Source organism: Somniosus microcephalus, chromosome 6, assembly GCF_052327205.1.
Source record: "Somniosus microcephalus isolate GS21.2 chromosome 6, FLI_Smic_1.0, whole genome shotgun sequence".
Taxonomy (NCBI): Eukaryota; Metazoa; Chordata; class Chondrichthyes; order Squaliformes; family Somniosidae; genus Somniosus; species Somniosus microcephalus.
This window is the reverse complement of record NC_140992.1, coordinates 25,807,469-25,813,468: the sequence shown is the minus strand read 5'-3', so window position 1 is coordinate 25,813,468 and position 6,000 is coordinate 25,807,469. Positions and strand designations below refer to the sequence as shown.

Here is a 6,000-nt window from a genome sequence, read left to right as displayed (position 1 = left end):
GGTGCAGCAAGTGATTAAGAAGGCCAATGGAATGTTGGCTTTCATTGCTAGGGGGATGGAATATAAAAATAGGGAGGTATTGCTTCAGTTGTACAAGGTATTGGTGAGACCGCACCTGGAATACTGCATACAGTTTTGGTGTCCATACTTAAGAAAAGACATACTTACTCTCGAGTCAGTACAAAGAAGGTTCACTCGGTTAATCCCGGGGATGAGGGGATGGACATATGAGGAGAGGTTGAGTAGATTGGGACTCTACATCTTTGGAGTTCAGAAGAATGAGAGGCGATCTTATTGAAACATATAAGATTGTGAAGGGGTTAGATCGGGTGGATGCGGGGAGGATGTTCCCGATGATGGGTGAAACTAGAACTAGGGGGCATAGTCTTAGAATAAGGGGCTGCTCTTTCAAAACTGAGATGAGGAGGAACTACTTCACTCAGAGGGTGGTAGGTCCATGGAATATGCTGCCCCAAAAAGCTGTAGAAGCTACATCATTACATAAATTTAAAACAGAAATAGACAGTTTCCTAGAAGTAAAGGGAATTAAGGGTTACGGGGAGCGGGCAGGAATTTGGACATGAGTCTAGGTTCGGATCGGACATGGCCCTGTGGATAGCGGAGCGAGCCCAGGGGCCGTGTAACCTGATCCTGCTCCTATTTCGTGTGTCTAATTCTGTTAGATTCAGGAGATGGTTCTGTGATAGTAGATTGGCGGTTAGGATCAGATCAGCCATGATCTTATTAAATGGCGGAGCAGGCTCGAGGGGCCGATTGCCTACTCCTGCTCCTATTTCTTATGTTCTTATGTTCTTAAGGCCACTGCAGTGAATGAAACATTTGGACAAATTTAGTTCAGAACAGTTGCAAATGTGTTGCTGAAACTTCACCAGCCCATTCTGTACTGATTGGTTGCTGCATCCATCCTCTCACTCCTGACCTTTGACAATTGGATTGTCTTGGTGCCAAGTACAATACACTGCAGTTACCTCATAGCAAAAGAAGTAAAAATGAACACTCTTGAGATACAGAGAAAATAGATAGAAGTAGCTTGCACAGATCTTAAACCTCATAGAATGCCTTGAGGAGGTGTTGGTTAGAAGCGAGAACATTTGCAGATGATATCTGATGTAAGCCCCTAAAGTGCAGACCAAGTGATATACCTGTACAAGGTCGACGTCACTAGCTTGTTGAAAGACAGACCACTAATTGAAGTCAAAAACGGTTTACTCAGGCCTGAGGAGAGCTTTCCAGATCACATCTGGACCCAACTCTACCAAGCCTCTCAAAGTCCACACAGTTATACAAAAATTGAGGCCCTGCCCGAGAGGCGGGGATAAGCTTATTAGCATATACAGAGTTATAGCTAAATTGTAATTATAAAACTGTGACATTCCATCCTTCCAGTCGCTTACAAATCTCACATTTCATTATCAGTTGATCCCGTCACTTTCTTGTGACCCTGGGCCTCATCTTTATTACTTTACAATCATCCATTTGCCATGGTCAGATGGTTCAGTCTTTTTAAATGTTTTCTTACGATAGCAGTTCTTTTCAAAGCGGGCAACCCGCAGACATTCTGTCTCCCTTTGGGGTTCAATTCTGCAGAGCAAAAACACTTTAGTCAACCTCAGTATCTTTTGAAGAATGGAACCCTGTTGTGAATTACGATTAATAGACTCTTAAGTGCATAGGTGTCGATTCACTTGGCCGAACATACACATCTCTCTCAATCTTTCCAGGAGTTGTTTTGACAGTTTTAATCTCTCAGCATTTGACCCTTAATCCTGTTTAAAACTTAACTGGGTGTATACAATTTTTACAGATCTCTATTGTTCAACTTATAGTATGAATTAACACATTCCTTCCACCTTATATATTGATGTTGCAAGTGAATCCTGGTTTGTCTTGCCCTGTTATCCAATTTTTTATATCTTACTTCAATATCAAAATAGGAGTTACAGTTAATTCTTTAGAAGACCCAAGGAAGCTAAAAAGATATATTGATAAATTAGGAGAATGGTTTAAAAGTAGCGGGTAGAATCCAGTGTCAGTAAGTGTAAGGTGATGCATTTTGGAAAAAAAAATAACTATTTTGTAGTGGCGCTTCTTAGTTTCCAAACAGGCAGCCACTGAGCTGTGGGGTTTTTAACAACGAGTAGACGCGTGTCGAAATAAAACGTTCCCAAACGTAGCTTTGTCTTTTAAACTGTTTACTATAACACTTAACAAATGGAATTACAAAGCAAACACGTATAAACGAACACGGTCAAAAACTGTACTGCTCCAAACCTCACAGCTTCTGCCTCCTTCAACCACGTGCAGTTTAAACTGTAAAATGGCTGCACCCATGTGTGGCTTAGGGACTGTTCCATTGTGGCAAGAATGAAGGGGGTGTCTCGGACTATACTACTGGAGCAAGAACATAGGGGGTTTCTTAATACAATAAGTCGGTCAGGTAAATTAACTGTATTATGCCATTTAACCACTATTTTAAAGTATTTTCTTAAGCTTTTATGGCTCTTACATTCCGGCCCCTAATTGACTAGGCACATGAAGCATATCAATTACTCAAACATTAAGAGTCATAAACTAATGAGTTCAACATATTTACAATATAAGTGTCCACTTTTTTCGTTCGGGAACCTTTCACGCTGCTTCTTGTAGCAGGCAGAACTTTGTGATCGGTCTTTCCAGGGTACTGGTCTTGGTTTGCAAACAAACGCGACGAACGACGCCTCTGGAGTCTGGCATGGTCTTAATTATTTTTCCCATCAACCAAGAATTTCTAGGGGCTGAATCATCCACAATTAAGACAATGTCTCCGACAATGAAGTTCCTCTTTATTTTGGACCATTTTTGACGCTCCTGTAGCAGAGGTAAGTATTCTCTTGTCCATCTGGTCCAGAAAAGGTCTGACATATACTGAACTTGCCTCCACTTCCGACGGGCATACAGATCTTCCTTTTTGAAGACTCCCGGGGGCATGGCTGGCTGTGTTTTCAACAACAACAGGTGGTTCGGAGTCAGGGCTTCGAGGTCATTGGGATCATCTGATGTCTTAGTTATCGGTCGGTCATTAATGATGGCTTCGACCTCGCACAGAACGGTTTGGAGTCCCTCGTCGTCGAGCGCTTGCTGCTTCAGTACAGAACTGAGTAGTTTTCTTACGGTGCGTATCTGTCTTTCCCAGACACCTCCGTGGTGGGATGCAGCCGGAGGATTGAAGATCCACTTAATTCCTGTTTGCATCATGGCTTCCTGTATTTTAAGCTGATTCCAACCTTCAATAGCTTCCCGTAGTTCTCTCTCCGCTCCGACGAAATTAGTGCCATTATCAGAACGCATAATGGACGCCTGTCCTCTTCTACAGACAAAGCGCCGCAAGGCGTTAATACAGGAATCAGTGTCAAGCGTGTGTGCCACCTCAATATGAACAGCTCTGATGGTCAAACAAGTGAAAAGCACACCATATCTCTTGACAAGGCTCCGTCCTCGCTTTACCTCAAAAGGCCCGAAATAGTCCACCCCTACGTTTGTAAATGGGGGCTTGTCTGGTAACAAACGGTCTTCAGGCAGGTCTGCCATTTTCTGCTCCCCAGCTCTAGCGTGTAACCGTCTGCAAACAATGCATTCAGAGAGTATTTTTCTTATTACGGAATTAGCTCCTGGAATCCAGTATCTTTGTCTTAGCTTCGCAAGCACGTGATTCCTCCCACTGTGTCCAATACTCTGGTGTATATGCTGAAGAATGAGGGTAGCAACCCGGAGGTCCTTAGAAAGGATAGCAGGATGCTTGGCCTCCTCTGGCACAGCAGATTTGTTTAGTCTCCCTCCCACCCTCAGTACTCCATCTTGCAGTGTAGGGTCCAGCTTGTAGATATGACTACCTTTCTTGATTGGAGTATTTCGCTGTAGAGCTTCGATTTCTTCTGGGTATCTTTGTCTTTGACTGAAGCGAACTATCTCCTTCTCAGCCTTGGCCAAATCCTCCACGGTCAATGAATTCTTGCCCAATGTGGTCTTGTGATGATGCGTATACTGCTGTAGAAGCATTCTCTGCTTATCAGGGTTACTTTCAGACTGACTGATAGTGGCTCGGTACTCTTTTCTCTTACCGCTCAGGTGTAGCAGCAACTCTTTCAACCTTAGAAACCATGCAACTGCTTTCCTCAACTGGTGCCACCCTGAGAAATGGTTAACAAGCTTGTTCACTGTGTCAAAGTTCTCTTTCGTATTTATGAGATTTACTGTGACTGATCTCTTGGCTTCGACGTCATCTTCAGCAATCTGACTTGGCATATCTGGTCTTTCTGGCCATGATCTCTCTGTTTCCAGCAGATAACTTGGGCCTTGTATCCAAGTTTCACTCCTCATGAAGTTTTCAGCCTTCAATCCTCGTGAGGCTTGATCTGCTGGGTTTAATGAAGTGTTTACGTACCTCCATTGAGATGGTTGTGTAGCTTCTCTAATGGATGAGATTCTGTTTGCTACGAAGGTCTTGAAGCGTATCTTCTCATTCTCTATGTACTTCAGCACCGTCGTGCTATCTGTCCAGAAGACAGATTCTTCTAATGGGAGCTGTAACTCTTTCCGCATCACCTGGTCAACTTTAACTGCAACAACCGCTGCCGTCAATTCCAGTCTCGGGATGGTGACCTGCTTCAGCGGAGCCACCCTGGATTTCCCCATGAGGAAGGCACAATGTTTCTGGCCCTGTTGATTTGTCAGCAAGAGGTAAGTAGCCGTGCCATAGCCGTCCTCACTGGCGTCCGAGAAATGATGTAGTTGAGCCGTCTTTGTAACTCCAAAACTCGCGGGCTTGATGCATCTACTGACGTTGAAGCTAGAAAGTTGTTGCAAATCTGTCAACCATCTGTGCCATCTCTGAGCTTGACCTTCTGGGATATCTTCATCCCATCCTCTCTTGTCTCTACACAGCTCTCGTAGCATCAGCTTCACCGGCAGAATGAGTGGTGCCAGGAATCCAAGAGGGTCGTAGATGGAACTGACCACGGAGAGAATCCCTCGTCTTGTGGATGGTCTTTCGTTCACCATTATCCTGAAGTTGAACGTGTCTGACTCGATGCACCATTGTACACCAAGAGGTCTCTCGATAGGAAGGACATCGTGGCTCAGGTCCAGATCTTTGACTTCAGTGGCTCTTTCCTTTTCTGGGATAGAAGCTAGAACTGCTCTGCTGTTGCTTATCCACTTAGTCAGATGGAATCCTCCATTCGAACACAGAGCTCTAAGGTCTCTTGACAGTGCGATGGCATCGTCTTCTGTTGACACGGACTTCAGACAGTCGTCGACATAAAAGTTTCTGAAGATTGTCTCCACAGCCTCTGATGGTGCTTTGCCTTTGCCATCTTCTGCAGTTTTTCTGAGAGCGTAGCTTGCACAGCTGGGAGATGATGTGGCTCCGAACAAGTGTACGGCCATTCTACATTCCACCATCGCTTGACTAACGTCGCCATCTGGCCACCAAAGGAAGCGCAGAAGATCAGCACCTTCATCAGGGATTCTAACTTGGTAGAACATTGATTCTATGTCTGCCATCATGGCAACGAGCTCTTGTCTAAACCTAGTCAAGACGCCAATGAGGGTATTAGTAAGATCAGGACCTTGAAGCAGCTGGTCATTCAGTGAAGTTCCTCTGAATGAGGCGGCGCAGTCAAACACTACACGGATCTTTTTCTTCTTTGGGTGATACACCCCGTGATGAGGAATGTACCAGACCCTTCCATCGTCTCTGTTCAACTGTTCCTCAGGCACCTTTACAGCATAGTCTTTCGCTATGATGTTTCTCATGAAGTCTTTGTAGTCTTCGTGAAAGTCGGGGTTCTTGTTCAGCTTTCTCTTTAGACTGATGGCGCGTTGCTCTGCTATGCAGCGATTGTTCGGCATCTTCGCGGTCTGTCTTCTCAGTGGCAAACCAATGTGATAGTGGCCATCAATGAACTGTGTAGACCTTGTCATCAAACCCATGAACTGATG

At 44.6% G+C, this 6,000-nt stretch overlaps 1 protein-coding gene across 1 annotated transcript in view; it reads right to left on the bottom strand.

Annotated features, from left to right (window-relative positions):
• Positions 1–461: 461 nt before the first annotated feature.
• The window catches only part of LOC147115542 (phospholipid scramblase 1-like), a 123,798-nt gene continuing 118,259 nt past the window's right edge, over positions 462–6,000 (bottom strand). Inside the window, exon 7 of the mRNA XM_085989853.1 lies at positions 462–1,602. The gene's annotated coding sequence lies outside the window, so the exon portion shown is untranslated. The remainder of the gene's footprint in view (positions 1,603–6,000) is intronic.